This window comes from Aotus nancymaae, unplaced genomic scaffold (genome assembly GCF_030222135.1).
Source record: "Aotus nancymaae isolate 86718 unplaced genomic scaffold, 86718_ANA_hifiasm-v0.15.2.pri h1tg000067l, whole genome shotgun sequence".
NCBI classification, from domain to species: domain Eukaryota; kingdom Metazoa; phylum Chordata; class Mammalia; order Primates; family Aotidae; genus Aotus; species Aotus nancymaae.
In genome coordinates, this window is record NW_026988482.1 from 38,626,702 (window position 1) to 38,645,788 (window position 19,087).

Genomic DNA, 19,087 nt, shown 5'->3' on the forward strand with positions numbered 1-19,087 from the left:
ACACTGAATGCGGAATTGGGAAGAGATACACATAACATACCATGACACAGTGCTCCCACCATACAGATATATAGGCAAAACAATCTCAAGAGCATAGATAATAGTGGAATATGATGAAGTAATTAGGAAGTGATGAATTTCAAGTATTTATCATCTTTAAAAATTATAATGTATTTAACTGTAAGTTTATATAACTCAATTTTCATAATGGCTATATTTAACAACTGATTTACAAAATTCCTGAAAACTGACCAAATGGCTCTTGCAAGGCAGTATGAGGCTGGCTCTAGCACATCACTGTCAGAAGCTTAAATGGTCAGTATCCTTGGCAAATTCTCTTTTAAAAAGTAAAAAGAGCAGTAGAAGAGCTGTAAAGGAGATTAAACAGCTAAAGAGCACTTCAAAGAGTATGATGACAACTTATCTGTTGCCCAACTCTGTCTGTCTTCAATAGTCCCAGCAAATCACACATTAAGCCAAGTTGTCTATCTCAGCTGACACATACTTCAGAGTAGTCACAGCTCTTCTGTCTCCAGTCTTTCCCAAATCCCCAGAATTTTGCCCTTTCTCCACACTACCCTTTTCTTTTCCCCTTTCCTGTTTTCTTTCTAAACTCCCAGGCATCGTACAGAACGGAAGGACACTCACAATTATTTATGTATTGGCAGGTGTTTTGTTTTCTCAAAGTAAAGACAATGTGAGTTAAACATAGTGTAGTTCCCCATGAAGAAGAAAAACAACAACAAAACCCCTAACCTTAATAAAACTCCTTTTTTTATGCTGGCATGTTGTTATCAAACTGTGTTCTGGTAGGTCAGTGGTTCTTAATAGAGAAAAAAAGATTCTCCACTTTTGGGATAGCTACTCCAGTATCAACTGATATTTACCTACAGAGTAGGAGAAACAAAGTGCATTCGATGTTTAACGTTTGAGTCCTAACAATGACAAATTCTAAGTGTGCAACTTTGGCCAAGTTATCTACCTTCTCTGGGCTTCAGTGTCCTTATCTCTATGACTAGATTAATTGTATTCATCTCATAGAGTTATTGTGAGGATTGAAAGTGAGGAAAATGTGACTCCTGCATGCACTGAAGATGGTGGCTGTTGAGGGAAGGTGGTTCCTGGCTCTAGTTGCCTGACATGTGCATACTATCCCGTCTCTGCAGTCCTTAGGCGTGTGGCTTCTGAGGAAAAACATGCTTGAGAAACACATTGTGGTCTGGTTCTGGTCTAGCAGAATTTGCCTTTGCACCAGTTGCTCATATCATGCACTTGCTGTCACTCTATTTTAAAGGTACAGCCTTTGTCAATGGAGAGGTCAAAGATCGATGCCTTAATGATTATAAGGGGGAAATATCTGGTTCTTTTCTTCTAATCTTTGGATTTCACCTTGTGTGTCCACAACAATTTCTTGCTTTTAGTGATAAAGACAATGAACTTTACAAAGTGAACTGTGAAGTCGTTGCAGACTCAGTGGATTCCCACTTTAGCCATCTTGCCTGGATAAATGTACCAAGAGAGAATGGTGGTTTGGGCCATGTGAACATCACACTTTTGTCAGATTTAACTAAACACATTTCTCAAGACTATGGTGTGCTATTAGAAGGTTGTTGTCTTGCACTAAGAGGAGTCTTCATAATTGACCTCCATGAAGTTATCAAGCATTTGAGTGTCAATGACCTATCAGCGGACTAAAGCATGAAAGAGACCCTCTGCTTGGTGAAGGCATTCCAGTTTATAAAAAACTGGACACTGAAGTCTCCTACAATCAAGCCAAATCCAACTCTTTCCAAAGAATATTTTGAGAAGGTAAATCAGTAGATCACCTCACGTGTATCTGCACCTTCTCACCCCAGAGAGGAACCCCAGTTGGAACCTGCTTTTAGCATTTCAAAGGTGATTATTTGTAGAAGGCAAGGAACCTATTATGTATGTATTCACAAATATTACTCTAAATGTTTTGTTTTTGTAATACTGGCTAAGGGTTTTTAAACATGGTTAGTTGCTAGTATAAGGAGTCCTTTATTGAAAATATCTTGAGGGCTAGCTAGTTAGTTTCTATCAAACACTAGTTCACCTATTTCTTAGATCATGTCTTCAATGAGAATACTCTTCTTTCTTAGCCACACTTGAATCTTTGCCTACACCAAAGTAGTACAACAAGTATTGAAAGCTTCTGATCAAGGGTCTTGAAATTTTCTTCTTGAATTTTTTTTATGAAACTGAATTTTTTTTAAGTTAACAAAGATCACAGCTTTAAGTTCCCTTAGATTCATAGTTCAGCCATTTTGTTCATTACCTCTACCTACATTTCTAGATATTGATTGGTATAACTGATTATATAGGATATTTAAAGAATCCAGGGATTGCATTTTGAATTATTACAATTATTTTCTTTGCTGAAGTGTTCAATACAAAATATAATAAAAATAAACACATTTTAAAATAAAGTGACAAAAGAATGACAATACACTGTGAACTATAAGGCTGTATATAATTGTCAGATCAGTTTTATTATTATTAAAAATAACAACAAAACTAGAAATTAAAATTGCTTGGGGCTACTAGTAATCATGACCTGAGAATAGTGGTCCAGGACTGGGTTGGCATTTTATAAAAACTATGAAGCATCTAGTCTCTTCCTATCTTTCTGTACCCACCATCCCATGTGTTAGTGACATCTATTCTCAAAATTGCAAAATAGCTACTGGAGTCCCAACTATCACATTCATGTTCCAGGTAAGAAGGTGGGTAAGGTAAGAGGCAGTTGGATCAACAACATTTAAAGAGATTTACTGGAAGTTTGAATCTCCTATTTATAATCCCTTGGATAGGACTAGCTGCAAGGGAAGCTAGGAAACGTAGTCCTTAGCAGGACATACGGTTGTCTAGAATATGATCAGGTTCTGTTAGTCAGAAAGGAGGAGATGCTAATACTGGGTGACACCTAGCAATCTGTGTCTCCAAAGAATATCTGAATTTTGAGTTATCTCTACCTTATACGAAGTCCTTAGGAGTGTCCTACATGGTATCTTTTCTGCGTGTTTTAAATCATTGTTTTTTGATTCTGCAGTTCACATATAACATAATTAGTCCATTATCCCTCTCTATTATTAGTATTACTTTCACAGGGTTAGGCAAAGCCAGTTTGAATAGAATTTAGAAAGCAAAGACAGAAGAAATTCTAGGACCAGTTCAAGTTTTCAAGTGTTCAAAGTGATTCATAATGAAACATGCTATAATCCAAATAAAGTATTCTTTTTGCAAGAGACTGGAGCTTGCTGATCACAGGATGTTGTTGGAAACCCATTTTAAAATACAGGTGACCTTTGTTTCGAGGCAGTTCATTTAAGGTAGTTTCATTTCTTCACATTAAAGAAATGATTAATCACCAGAAAATATGAAAATCAAGGAACTCACTTATACATTACAAAGGATATGTTTCTTGCTACCATGTTGACTTTCAGCCTGAGTAACTTGTCTTACCTACTAACTTTCAAATGAAATATGGCAACAATTGTGAGAATTTGGTCTTTCCTGTTCCAAAACATCAAAAGATCAGTGAAGGTAATACTTTGGCCTGCAGGTTATAGATTGTATATAGTCATAAATCCCCCAAGGGACTATATTATGCCACAGAGAATAGACAGGAAAGAAGGTTTGGTGTGGATGAGCTAGATTATGCCATAATATCTCAAACACCACCAAAATATCACTAGTTTCATACTGCAGTGTTTTTTAATTAAAATTTTTATTGTGATATATGTAATGGTTAAAATGGCAAATCTTATACCACATAAATAATAATTCTCCATTTCTCCTCCCCTCAGCCCCTGGTAACCTCTAATTTACTGTCTGTCTCTATGAATGTACCTAGTCTAGATACTTCATATATGTGGAGTCATGCAACATTCGTCCTTTGTGTCTGCTTATTTTACCTAGTGTAATGTTTCCAAGGCTAATTTCTGTTGTAGCTTGTGTCAGAACTTTGCTTGCGGTTATTATTTCACTGCATGTATATACCATATTTTGTTTATCCATTTTATCTGTTGATGGAACTTGGGTTGTTTTTACCTTTTGACTACTGAGTATAATGCTTCAGTGAACATTGGTGTACAATTATATTTGAGTCTTTGCTTTCAATTACATTGCATATATACCTAGGAGTGAAATTGCTAGATGATACAGTAATTCTGTTTACCTTTTAGAGGAACTGCCAAACAGTGTTCAAAAGTGGCTGCATCATTTTATATTCCCACCAGCAATACACAGAAATTCCAGTTTCTCCACATCCTTACCAACATTTATCTTCCAATTGTTAAAATTATAACCGTCTTCGTAGGTGTGAAGCAGTGTCTCACCGTGGTTTTGATTGGCACTATATTCATGACTAATGATGTTGGACATCTTTTCAGCTTATCAGCCGACTGTATATCACCTTTGGAGAAATGTTTACTGAAGTCCTTTGGTCATCTTTTAATTGAGTTGTCTTTTTGTTGAACTGTAGGGGTTATTTATGTATTCTGTATCTTAAACCCTTATCTATACCATGGTTTTTTTCCTCTCTCACACTGTAACCTCCTATAGGTAGGCACAGATCCAGGTAATGAGGGCTCCATATGGAGATATGCCTCCATCATGATGGCAGCAGAGAAAAGGAAGGCTGGAGCTGAACACTAGCAGTGAAAAGCTTTTTCCTGGATACGATGCATCTGAGTTCTGTTCACATTTCATTGTTGAAAGCAAGTCTCATGGACATGCCTAACTTTGAAGGGACTGAGAAAGCACATTCCCCCTTTGTGCCTGGAAGAAGAGGGAAGGAACCTTTTGTAAATAGCCTTAATCCCTGCCACAGCAGGGAGAGAATGGAAGACTATGTGAGCAGGATATTACATTTTGCGAAGGTAAATACAAGTGATTCTCTCTATTCATGGCAGTTATGTGCTACAAAGTCACAGCACTGAATTTCTGAACAGTGAACATTTCTCCTAGGAGAAATATGGGGCTAGGTTCCTATGAGCCTCTGGTCCCAACATTGTTGTTAACCAATTAATCCGTAATCTTGTTTCATGTGTGTTTCTGTTTAAGGGCAACTTACTTAATATGTATTGTTGATTCATTAATATTGAACTCATGGCCAACAGCACTATAACTCATGCCTGAAGATTATCTAACATACATATTTTCTCTATAAAGCACATCACAGCCTTCTTGCTTTTAGAAATGCTAGATGGCACTTCACTATGCTTAGGGATATTTTAAACTGTGAAATCACCAACAAAAAGCATAAGATGCAAAAATGTGGCCCTACATAGACTACTTGTTTATTCAGTTTGTGAGCTGGAGTGAGAAGGCATAGAGTTAGCTATTCTAGCTCAGCTGGTCATGTATGTACTGCGCAACTCAAATTTTTTATCCCTCTGTGTATGCCTGTTAATGACCGTGAATGTTGCAAGTGTTGATCTTGAGATTATAAGTAAAGTCTGCAAATGACGATGAAAGTACTCCTGCAAGTATTGATTTTGGGGTTACAAATAAATTTTGGCAAGTAGGCACATTTGCAAATACAAAATCATGAAAAATGGGGACCAACGAAATTATAAACTATTTGATCACTGAGGAGTAAAGGGCTGAGCCAAGATTTAAATTTAGGTCTGACTTCAAAGCTCATTCTCTATCCATTTCACCCCACTGTCTCCACAAACTAGTCAAAGGATTACATTCTGTCCTATGTGTTCGATGAAGCAATGAGCAGTGTAGTCACAGTTCAGTCTTTGAGCTTGCAATTCCTGATAAAATCTTAAATACTAAATAGGCCAGAGTGGCTGCTTAATCGTGAAAGCCACATGGATCAGTTCGAACTCCAAAGAAGGCAAAAATCAACTGCATTATTGAGTAATATGCATACTTTGAATGCTTTGAATGTTATGTGCATATGTTATATAATGAGGATTATGAGAACTAACTCAGGCCTGGTGAATTTCTTTCCCCTTGGGTCTGTGCAAGAGAAGTTAACGTGCCCAGGTTCGTCCCCAACAAAGGAAAGGCTATGTGGTCCTTGAAGGGACTGCTCCAATTCCTGAGAGCTATTTTATGTATGTAGGTGTTTATTTATTTTGTGGTAAAATATACAGAATATAAAATTTATCATTTTTACCATTTTCAGCAGCATTAAATACATTCACGTTGTTATGCAACTACAACCACTGTCCATCTCCAGAACTTCTTTCATCTTCCCAAACTAAAACTCTGTGCTCATTAACCACTTACTTCCCATTCTCCTCCCCCTCAGCCCTCGGAAACCACCATTTTTCCTTTCTGTATTCTATGAATTGGACAATTTGAGAGTAATTTTTTTTTGAGATAGAGTCTCGTTCTGTCACTCAGGCTGGAGTGCAGTGGCACTATCTCTGCTCACTGCAACCTGTAACTCCCAAGTTCAAGTTATTCTCCTGCTTCAGCCTCCTGAGTAGCTGGGATTACAGGCATGTACCACCATGCCCTGCTAATTTTTGGTAGAGATGGAGTTTCACCATGTTGGCCAGGCTGGTCTCAAACTCCCGACCTCAGGTGATCTGCCCACCTTGGCCTCCCAAAATGCTGGGATTACAGGCGTGAGCCACCATGCCCAGCCAAGTGTGATTTTTATTACGTGTTGGGACCAAATGTTTTTCTGCAGTAAACTTCTCTGAATTTATGGTGAAATCGATGGAGTAAAAAAATGAGTCAGACAATGTATTTATACATTTAAGTGCTTTCATAAGCAACTTTCCTTCTGTTTTTAATAAGACAATTAAGGATCACAGGGAAGATGCTGACTCCAGCCATTAGAATCTATAACAAATGAAAAGATCTGGGAACTCAGTTGTGTGTAGAATTTCCATTGAGAAGAACTAGGAAATAAATCACCACTGATAACTGGGCAAGTTGTAGTTTCTGAATTACAGGCCATTCACTTTATTATATTTTACAGATCATGGAATTCCCTTTATATAGTACCTTTTCCTAGCTCATGACAGAGTCTCCTGATTCCTCTACAAGTGGCATGAGAAGCAACTAAAGGTGTTAGCCAACAAAGAGACAAGCACTCAGTATCAATGAAGCTCAGACTTGAATAAGCAATTCTGGCAGGCACCCTTCCGTATTCCCACAGCCCTGACATCCAGTCTAAAACAACGCTCATCCTCATACTATTACAGGCTTCATCCTAAACCAGAGATACTGTTAGTTGGCTAGCCAACAACAGTGCCCTACTCTATTAGTGCCCTTTAGTTTTGGTTTTCTATTATAATTATCTCTTTCTCTTTGTTGCCTATAGAAGGCTTTGCCCTTGTTTTGGTTATCCTACTGACAGCTCTTCTAGACCCTTTGTGAAACTAGGCAGAAAACTGATTGAAAAAAAATCTTAACTTTCCTACCACATGTTTAGGAAGTAACCTTTGAAAATGGGAGTTTCAGAATCCGTTGTTATGTGTTAAGTGAAGGGAGCAAAGATGTGTGAAAAATAACAGGCATAAAATGATCTTAAAATTCTTAGTATTCCTAAGATTTTGTTTTAAAGAGAAAGTATCCAAATTATGTTTTACTTTGGCTTTAGTGAATATAAACCCAAGGTCTGGTGAATTAGTTCAGAAGTATATTGAGATGTAGGCTACTCAAGATGGGAAGAAAAATATTTCGTGGGTAACCAAAGATGTGGTACCAAAGATTATGTCACAGAAGATCACTAACATATTAAAAAGGAAGACAGAAACACTGAATAACTGGAGCTTTGTTAAAAGTGAATGAGGGAAGAAAACAAGACATCAAGGATAGCAAGTGCAAAGGCATGAGGCAGGAGGAAGCTTGGGGTTCCTGAAGAGTGGCCCTATGGTTTGAATGTGTCCCCCTAGATTCAGGTATTGGAAACTTAATCCCCAGTGCAACGATGTTGGGAGATGGGGCCTTTTGGAAGTTGCTTGGAATTTGATGGCTCTACTCTCATGAATAGATTAATGCTTCCATGAGAGGATTTGTGGCCACTCGTGGCCACTCACACCTGTAATCTTAGCAACTTGTGAGGACAAGGTGGGAAGATCCTTTAAGTTCAGGAGTTAGAGACCAGCCTGGGGCAACACAGTGAAACCCTGTCTCTACAAAAAATACAAAAAATTAGCTGGGAGTGGTTATGTTTATCTATAGTCCCAGCTACCTGGGAAGCTGAGGTGGGAGGATCACCTGAGTGCAGGGAGGCTGAAGCTGCAGTCAGCTGTGATTGGACCACTGCACTCTGGCCTGGGTGACAGAGTGAAACCTTGTCTCCAAAAAAAAAAAAAAGACTTGCTGGGGTGAGTTCATCTCCTCTGCTCTTCTGCCATGTGAGACATAGCATTCATTCCCTCTCTTGCCCTTCCACCTTTTATCACATGAGGATGCAGCAAGAAAGCCCTCACCAGATGCTGGTGACTTGATCCTGGATGTCCCAGCCTATGGAATTGTGAGAGAATAAATTTCTGTTCTTTATAAATCACCCAGTCTCAGGTATTCTGTTATAGCAGCACAAAACAGACTAAGACAAGTGGCAAAGGATCCAGTGTGGCTGGATGTTAAGAAATGGTGGATAATCACTCCAAAAATAGAAATATATTCTATAGCTTTCCACCAAGCAAAGGAAAATGAAGAAAACTGGGAAGACTTCATTAAAAAAACAGAACTCAGGTAAACAGAATAAAGCAGAGGAAAAAAGATAACAAATAGAAAATAAAGTGGTAGGAATGATATATGAGTTATCATAATAAATTTGAATGTATTATACTCATCAATTAAAAGATGGATTATCAGTTTGGAATAATAGAAATGCAATATCCATCATGTGCTGCTTGCAGAGTCCCACTTAAATCATAAGAAAGAAAGGAAAAAAAACGCGGAAGAGCTGGCGCCAAGATGGCCGAGAGGAGGGAACACTGGAATGCAGCTCCTAGTGAATGAGATGCAGAGGGCTAGATGTGCACAATTCCAAGTGAGATGCTGGGTTCCTTTCGGCAGGACTGGTAGGACACTAAAATAGCCCAGAGAAGGCCAGCTGAAGCAGGGTGACAGCTACCCAGGGAGGGCGAACTGAGACAGGGCGGGGTGCGTCCCCACCTTGAACGTGCAGCCAGCTTGGACTGTCAGGGACTTCACCCCCTAGGTGCTTTGATTTGGATCCTGTGCTTCCCTCATCCCACCTGTAACCCACGGTCCATGAGAGCTCCACTGGACTGAGGGGTGCCGTGGGCTGTCGATGGAAATCTGAGCGATGGCTCCTGCCTGGTGCTGCAAGGTGTTGGCACAAACCTGGGAGGAAGTCTGGATTAACACCAGCAGGATGGAGCTACCCGTCCCACAGAAAGAGGCAGAGTTGAAAGCAGAGAAACAGGCCATAAGGCTTGGCAGGCCCTACCCCCACAAAACTCAAACTGAAGCCACGCAATAGAGAACTTCACAGTGAATACACCAGTTTGACTCTAACCAGGTAGATTGAGCTCAGGGAAGGAGAGATGCCATTGGGAAGGCGGGGCTAATCTCACCTGTAAATAAACTCCAGGGGAAGACCACTCACCCAGCAGCCTGACTGAATCCGAGGCACCCAGCAGCACCTCTACAGGCCAAGGAAGATAGCTCCAACCTCAACAGAAAGGATGTCCACTCAGAGATTCCTCCCAAAATCACCAACTTCAAAGATCAAAGGGAGATAAATCCATGAAGATGGGAAAAACCAGCACAAAAAGGATGAAACCTTCAAAGACCAGAACACCTCTTCCCCTCCCAGGCATCACAACTCCTCACCATCAAGGGAACAAAACAAGACAGAGAATGAGTTTGACAAATTGACAGAAGCAGGCTTCAGAAGGTAGGTAATAACAAACTTCTCTGAGTTAAAAGACCATCTTCTAACCCAAAGCAAAGAAACTAAGAACCTTAAAAAAAGGTTAGATGAAATGCTACTAGAATAACCAGTTTAGAGAAGAACATAAATGACTTGATGGAGCTGAAAAGCACAGCACGAGAACTTTGCCAGGCATACACAAGTTTCAACAGCCAAATCGATTAAGCAGAAGAAAGGATATCAGAGATTGAAGATCAAATCAATGAAATAAAATGAGAAGGCAAGATTAGAGAAAAAAGAGTGAAAACAAATCAACAAAGCCTCCAAGAACTATGGGATTATGTGAGAATACCTAATCTATGCTTGATGGGGAGAAGGAATCCAAGCTGGAAAACACTCTTCAGGATATCCAAGACAACTTCCTCAACCTAACAAGGCAGGCCAACATTTAAATCCAGGAAATACAGAGAACACCATAAAGATACTCCTCAAGAAGAGCAACCCCAAGGCACATAACAGTCAGATTCACCAGGGTTAAAAGGAAGGAGAAAAATCCTAAGGGCAGCCAGAGAGAAAGGTTGAGTAACCCACAAAGGAAAGACCATCAGACTCACAGCAATCTCTCAGCAGAAGCCCTACAAGCCAGAAGGGAGTGGGGGCCAATATTCAACATCCTTAAAGAAATGAACTTTCAACACAGAATTTCATATCCAGCCAAACTAAGCTTCATAAGCGAAGGAGAAATAAAATCCTTTATGGACAAGCAATTGCTGAGAGATTTCATTTCTACAAGACCTGCCTTACAAGAGCTCCTGAAGGAAGTATTAAAATGGAAAGGAAGAACGAGTACCAGCCACTGCAAAAATGTACCAAATGGTAAACAACGATGCAATGAAGAAACAGTGTCAAATAACAGGCAAAACCACCAGCCAGTAGCAAAATCGCAGGATCAAATTCAAACATAACAATATTAATGTTGAAGTAAATGGCCTAAATGCCCCAGTCAAAAGACACAGACTGGCAAATTGGATAAAAAGTCAAGACCCATCAATGTGCTGTATTCAGGAGACCCATCTCATGTGCAAAGACACATATAGACTCAAAATATAGGGATGGAAGAAGATTTACCAAGCAAATGGAGAGCAAAAAAAAAAAAAACAAAAAAAGCAGGGGTAGCAATCCTACTCTCTGATAAAATGGACTTTAAACCAACAAAGATCAAAAGAGACAAAGAAGGGCATTACATAATGGTAAAAGGATCAATGCAACAAGAAGAGTTAACTATCCTAAATATATATGCACCCAATGCAGGAGCACCCAGATACATAAAGCAAGTTCTTAACAACCTACAAAGAGACGTAGACTCCCACAGAATAGTAGTGGGAGACTTTAACACTCCACTGACAATATTGGACAGATCAATGAGACAGAAAGTCAACAAGGATATCCAGGACTTGAATGCAGACCTGGACCAAGCGGACCTAATAGACATTTACAGGACACTCCACCCCAAATCCACAGAATACACATTCCTCTCAGCACCACATAGCACTTACTCTAAAACTGGCCATATAATTGGAAGTAAATCACTCCTCAGCAAATGCAAAATAATGGAAATCATAACAACCAGTATCTCAGACCACAACACAATCAAATTAGAACTCAGGATTAAGAAAAGCATTCAAAACTGCACAATCACATGGAAACTGAACAACTTGCTCCTGAATGATGAGTGGATAAACAATGAAATGAAGGAAGAAATAAAAATGTTTTTGGAAACCAACAAGAACGAATATACAATGTACCAAAATCTATGGGACATATTTAAAGTAGTGTCTAGAGGGAAATTTATAACAATAAATGCCCACATGAGAAACAAGAAAAGATCTAAAGTCAACACCCTATCATCGAAATTGAAAGAGCTAGAGGAGCAAGATCAAAAAAACTCAAAAGCAAGCAGAAGACAAGAAATAACTAAGATCAGAGCAGAACTAAAGGAAACCGAGACATGAAGAACCCTTCAAAAAATTCAATAAATCCGGGAGCTGGTGTTTTGAAAAGATCAACAAAACAGACCACTAGCTAGACTAATACAAAAGAAAAGACAGAAGAATCGAATAGATGCAATAAAAAATAATAAAGGGGAGATCACCACCAATTCCTCGGAAATACAAACTACCATCAGACATTACTACGAACAGTTCTACGCACATAAACCAGTAAATCTAGAAGAAAAGGATAAACTCCTGGACACTTGCACACTCCCAAGACTAAGCCAGGAATAAGTTGAAACCCTGAATAGACCAATAACAAGGGCTGAAGTCGAGGCAGCAATTAATACCCCTACCAACCAAAAAAAGTCCAGGCCCAGATGGGTTCACAGCAGAATTCTACCAGACATACAAAGTGGAGCTGGTACCATTCCTGTTAAAACTATTCCAAACAACACAAAAAGAGGGAATCCTTCCCAAATCATTTTATGAGACCAACATCATCCTGATACCAAAACCTGGCAGAGACACAGCTAAAAAAGAAAACTACAGGCCGATATCCATGATGAACATTGGTGCAAAAGTCTTCAATAAAATACTGGCAAACCAAATCCTATAGCGCATCAAGAAGCATATCCATCACGATCAAGTAGGCTTCATCCCAGGGATGCAAGGCTGGTTCAACAGACACAAATCTGTAAATGTAATCCACCACATAGACAGAACCAAAGACAAAAACCACATGATTATCTCAAAAGATGCAGAGAAGGCCTTCGACAAAGTTCAACAGCCCTTTATGCTAAAAGCTCTCAATAAACTAGGTATTGATGGAACATACCTCAAAATAATAAAAGCTATTTATGACAAACCCACAGCCAATATCACATCGAATGGGCAAAAACTAAAATTGTTCCCTTTAAAAACTGGTACTAGACAAGGATGCCCTCTCTCACCACTCCTATTCAATATAGTATTGGAAGTTCTAGCCAGAGCAATTGGGCAAGAAAAAGTAATAAAGGGCATTCAATTAGGAAAAGAAGTCAAATTGTCCTGATTTGCAGAGGACATGATCATATATTTAGAAGACCCCATTGTCTCAGCCCTAAACCTCTTTAAGCTGATAAGCAACTTCGGCAAAGTCTCAGGATACAAAATCAATGTGCAGAAATCACAAGCATTCCTATACACCAACAACAAACAGCCAAATCATGAGCGAAATCTCATTTACAATTACTACAAAGATAATAAAATACTTAGGAATACAACTAACAAAGGATGTAAAAGATCTCTTCAAGGAGAACTACAAACCATTGATCAAGGAAATAAGAGAGGACACAAACAGATAGAAAAACATTCCATGCTCATGGTTAGGAAGAATCAATATTGTGAAAATGGCCACACTGCCCAAAGTAATTTATAGATTCAATGCTATCCCCATCAAGCTACCATTGACCTTCTTCACAGAACTGGAAAAAAACCACTCTAAACTTCATATGGAATTGAAAGAGAGCCTACATAGCCAAGACAATCCTAAGCAAAAAGAACAAAGCTGGAAGCATCATGCTTTCTGACTTCAAACTATACTACAAGGGTACAGTAACCAAAACAGCATGGTACTGGTACCAAAACAGAGATGTAGACCAATGGAACAGAACAGAAGCCTCGGAAGCAACACCACACATCTACAACCATCTCATCTTTCACAAACTGGACAAAAGCAAGCAATGGGGAAAGGATTCCCTGTTTAATAAATGGTGTTGGGAAAACTGGCTAGCCATATGCAGAAAGCAGAAACTGGATCCCTTCCTTACACCTTATGCAAAAATTAACTCCACATGGATTAAAGACTTAAACATAAGACCTAACACCATAAAAACCCTAGAAGAAAACCAAGGCAATGCCATTTGGGACATAGGCATAGGCAAGGACTTCATTACTAAAACACCAAAAGCAATGGAACAAAAGCCAAAATAGACAAATGGGATCTAATTAAACTTAAGAGCTTCTGTACAGCAAAAGAAACAATCATTAGAGCGAAGCAGCAACCAACAGAATGAGGAAAAATTTTTTGCAATCTACCCATCTGACAAAGGGCTAATATCCAGAATCTACAAAGAACTAAAGCAGATTTACGAGAAAAAAAACAAACCCATTCAAAAGTGGGCAAAGGATATGAACAGACACTTTTCAAAAGAAGACATCTATATGGCCAACAAACATATGAAAAAGTGCCCATCATCATTGGTCATTAGAGAAATGCAAATCAGGCCGGGCGCGGTGGCTCACGCCTGTAATCCCAGCACTTAGGGAGGCTGAGGCGGGTGGATCACGAGGTCAAGAGATCGAGACCATCCTGGTCAACATGGTGAAACCCCGTCTCTACTAAAAATACAAAAAATTAGCTGGGCATGGTGGTGCGTGCCTGTAATCCCAGCTACTCAGGAGGCTGAGGCAGGAGAATTGCCTGAACCCAGGAGGTGGAGGTTGCGATGAGCCGAGATCGCGCCGTTGCACTCCAGCCTGGGCAACAAGAGCGAAACTCCGTCTCAAAAAAAAAAAAAAAAAAAGAGAAATGCAAATCAAAACCACATTGAGATACCATCTCACGCCAGTTAGAATGGCAATCATTAAAAAATCTGGAGACAACAGATGCTGGAGAGGATGTGGAGGAAAAGGAATACTTTTACACTGTTGGTGGAAGTGTAAATTAGTTCAAGCATTATGGAAGACAGTGCGGCGATTCCTTAAGGACCTAGAAATAGAAATTCCATTTGACCGAACAATCCCATTACTGGGTATATACCCAAAGGATTATAAATCATTCTATTATAAAGACACATGCACATGTATGTTGTTGCGGTGCTGTTTATGACAGCAAAGACCTGGAACCAACCCAAATACCCATCAATGATAGGCTGGACAAAGAAAATGTGGCACATATACACCATGGAATACTATGCAGCCATAAGAAATGATGAGTTTGTGTCCTTTGTAGAGACATAGATGAATCTAGAAACCATCATTCTCAGTAAAACCAAACATCATGTTTTCACTCATAGGTGGGTGATGAACAATGAGAACACTTGGGCACAGGGAAGGGAATGACACTCACTGGGCTAGGTGGGGGGAGGGGTAGGGGGAAGGGGAGGGAAGGGACAGCAGGCAGTGGGGAGCGATAACACCTGAAGAAAAGCCTGATGTAGGGTGATGTGGGGGGTGGGGGATGGAGACAGCAAACCACCATGGCATGTATGTACCTATGCAACAATTCTGCAGGATGAAGGATGTACACATGTACCCCAGAGCCCAAAGTACAAAAAAAAAAAAAAATAAGAAAAGGCTTAAAAGAATGGAAGAGCATAGTCTTGCAATTACTCACCAAAAGAAAGCTAGTGTGCAATGTTAATATTATACAAACCAGAATTTGAACAAATATAATTAGACAGGATAGATAAAAAGGGATGTTATAATTAATAGATCCTTGGTCATTCCAAAATTATTAGTGATATAATTTATTGACCACTTTTATAATGGCCGCAAGTTTGCTACTTCTATTCCTGAAAGATATTATGTAGCTGTTCATAAACTTTTTAAAAGTGATTTCATGTTAAAATAAACTAAAAATAAGTAACACTTTTTTAATAAGGAATGTTACAAAGGAATAATCTATCAAAACTACAGTATAACCATAGGTTATATTATATACTATAACTTGTAGACACCCAAAAACATAGCCTCAAATGCATAAAGCAAAAACAGAAATATAAAGAAAAACAAATCTATAATTACAGGGAAAGATTTTAAGTTGCCTTCATTAGGCATTGATAGACCAGAAAAACAAAAATTATGAAAGCTATAGTGTAAATCAAAGCAATAGTAATGATTGTTCATGAACTCTATCATTTTTCTTCTAAGCATTTGGATATATTGCCATTTTTATTTTTACTTTATAATAGAACTAGAATATTTCACATCTTTACATTCCAAATGGGAAATAGAAGCTAGAAGATGCAAAGAAACTTGGTCAAGGCCACCTGACCTCTGTCTGAAAACAATTTTCTGATTCATGGCTCTTTCTGCACTTCAATGTTCTCTTTTCTCCTATCTTCCCAGTCTACATTCCTTAGGTATTCCCCCCTGATGTCATGAGAAGAGTGGTATATTAACTGCTCCCTAAGCACTGGCCCTATGACAATGAGCAAGTCATGAATGTTTTCTGAGACTGTTTTCTTATATATTAAATCCAAGGTTTGGGCTTAATAATTTCTGTTCTGTCTTGTTTTGCTTATGTCTTAGAATGCTGCAGTTCTTACTCCCAATATCTATGGACAAGAACTTCAGATGTGGATCTCAGTCTTGTTTCCCCAGATAGGCCTTACCAAGAAGAGTTTTCAAAATAATTGGCCATTCTAGTCTGGAAAAATATATGTTTCTCGAAATGCCAGATTAAGTGCTCTGTAAGGCAGGACGCATTACTGTCCTCATTTTATAGATGAGAAAAAATGACCTTAACAAGGTAAAACAACTTGGTCCAATCATAAATATAGCTGGAGAGTGGCAGAGCCGGATCAGGTCGCAGCTGCATTTGATACCACAGCCATGGCTTTTAATTACTGTGCTTGAGAAAGACCACAGTAAATGGTCCTACTGACCGTATTTCAGCAGAACTGTTTCTTTTACTTATGTTTACTTTAATTTTATTTTTTTAAGAGATAGGGCCTTGCTCTGTCACCCAGGCTGGAATGCAATGGTGCTATCATAGCTCACTGTAACCTTAAACTCCTGGGTTCAAGCAATCTGCCTGTTTCAGCCTCCTGAATGGCTGGGGCTACAGGCCCACACTACTGACTGGCTGATTGAAAAAAGTTTTTGAGATGGAATCTTGCTATGCTGCCCAGGCTGGTTTCAAACTCGTAGACTCAAGCAATCACTCAAGTGATACTCCTGTCTCAGGCTCCTAAGGAGCTAGGATTACAGGTGTGAATCACTGTTCCAGGCCAGAAGAGCTGTTTTTCATGCCATATTCACCATCCAGATGAATTCTTGACTATCTACACAGCAATGGGGCCCAAAAGGAGATGGATGTTTCAAAACTATGTTCAAGTCCAACCTCAAATTTATCCACATAACATTTGACCTCCCTCAACACACATAAATAGAGTTGCCAAGTAGTTGGCAAGCTTAGTTGGTTGGCATTGCAGCTTTTTTCCCTGGTTGCCTCTCTAAGGCTATGATACTTTCAATAATTTACAGAATGATGGATGAAAAAGGAGATTATAAAAAAGGTCCAAATGTTAGGGCCTACATGTTAGGAACTGTCCTTGGGAACTTACAGAGATTAATTGTTCACAATCTTGATCATCAATCCTGAGGAAATAATTACCCTCTCACTGGATCTAGGGAGGATGGAGACACCACCCCTTTTTCCTAACACCCTTTGGCAAGAGACAGAAAGGTTTCTCAGGACCCCAGGATTGCAGGGAAGTTAATGTTTACAGACACCCCTAGGTTGCTGCTAGGATTTTTGGTATCTTTCAGTAAGTTAGGAAAAGATAGCCTCCCAACTAAGAATTAGAAAAAGTCAGTCCCCAAGCTAGATTATCTGATAAAAGTAATGGCAAAAACATCAATTGCTTTTGTACCACTCTAATAAACTGCCATAGCAATAACAACTACAACCACTGTTTACTGAGTGCCAACTACATGTTAGACACTGTCCTTGGGAGCTTAGGGATTATGAAATGAGCCAATCTGTGGAACTGATTTTGTTAGTGCTGTATATCTGGATGTTGATGCGTTTCTACCCCAAATCTCCTTTTCATTGTGGATGATTAATACTGAGCAGTTCTTTCTGACAAAAGTCTTGGCAAAAGACTTAGTTACTTCCTGAGGCAACTGATGAAACCTTAGGAAGCCTCCACCATTGGCATGGGAGGAAGCTTGCCTTCCTGTTTGCTAAAGAGCAACTTCATTCATTCACTTTATTGAGGTATCAACATATAATAAATCACATGTAAAGTATACAATTTGGTAAGCTTCAGTGTATTTATATACCCATGAAAGCATCAACATAATCATGACAGAAAATGTACCTATCACTCCCAGAACTCTCCTCAGTCCTTTTGCCATTCCTCCCACTCATTTCCCCATCCCAAAGGAACCACTGATCTGCTTCCTGTCACTATAGATTAGTTTGCATTTTCTAGAGTTTTATATAAACGGAATCATATAGTGTGCACTATTTTGCTTGGCTTCTTTCATTTGGAATAATGATTCTGAGATTCTGATTCATGTTGCATAGACCAATAGTTTATTCACTTTTACTGTAAAGTAGTAGTATACTACATGGATATAATATGTTTATCCATTCACCTGTTGATAGAATTTGAGTTATTTCCAATTTTTGACTATGGAAAAGAAAACTAAAGGCAGCCACTTTAAAACCCCAAATGCTTAAGGCATTGTTTCATTTAATTCTCACAGCTATGCTCTAGTTAAGTACTGACACGCTTATTTTTCAGAAGATGAGATGAAATCTCAGGGAGGTGAATTAACTTGGCCAATGTTGGAAAGCAGAATAGCTAAGATTTGAACACAGAGCTAGTTATCATCAAAGCTTGGACCCTCAAACACTTATGAGCCCAGAAAGATAGGTACTCAAAAGACAGAAGCCATTGGAGGCCAGCGCAAAGCCTGATGTCTGCATGGGTCTTCCATGAGACATTTTCTACATCTACCTGTGTGTAGCTCCAGGCTACACCAAGCAACATATAAAGACTAGTGTTGGAAAACTCCAGTTTTTTCTTGGACCTGGAAAACTGCCATATGGAAATCACACCTATACTAGTAGCTTGAACATATGGGTACTTAATAAACAACTGTTGAACAAATAAATGGCTGAATGAACAAAAGAATGGATGAATGCACAGGCACACAAATAGACTGAGGAAGGAAGTTAGCTACTTGTTGATTTGGTGGTGGATTAATCCAATTTTCCCATGATATTCCTCAAATATGTCCTGTGTTATAAGGCAAAAGAGATCATCTTGATAGTACATTGACTTTCACACCAGGCTATGGTGTAGACTGCCCAGTCAGCAGAAAGGGTGTGCAGCTGTAAACTTATGCAGGAAGTCTAAGTCAGAGGCCAAGTCCCAATCTTTAGGACCCCAGAGTGAATTTACTGTAAAGGTTGGAGACATCTGTCTTGAAAGCTAGAACTCCAATTGCAGGTCTCTCTTCCCACATT

The 19,087-nt window shown here is 39.1% G+C and overlaps 1 protein-coding gene and 1 pseudogene across 2 annotated transcripts in view; one reads left to right on the top strand and one right to left on the bottom strand.

Annotated features, from left to right (window-relative positions):
- The window catches only part of PRICKLE2 (prickle planar cell polarity protein 2), a 137,660-nt gene that overhangs the window by 80,173 nt on the left and 38,400 nt on the right, over positions 1-19,087 (bottom strand). The window lies entirely within an intron of this gene.
- On the top strand, positions 1,267-1,821 carry LOC105729058 (thioredoxin-dependent peroxide reductase, mitochondrial-like; annotated as a pseudogene).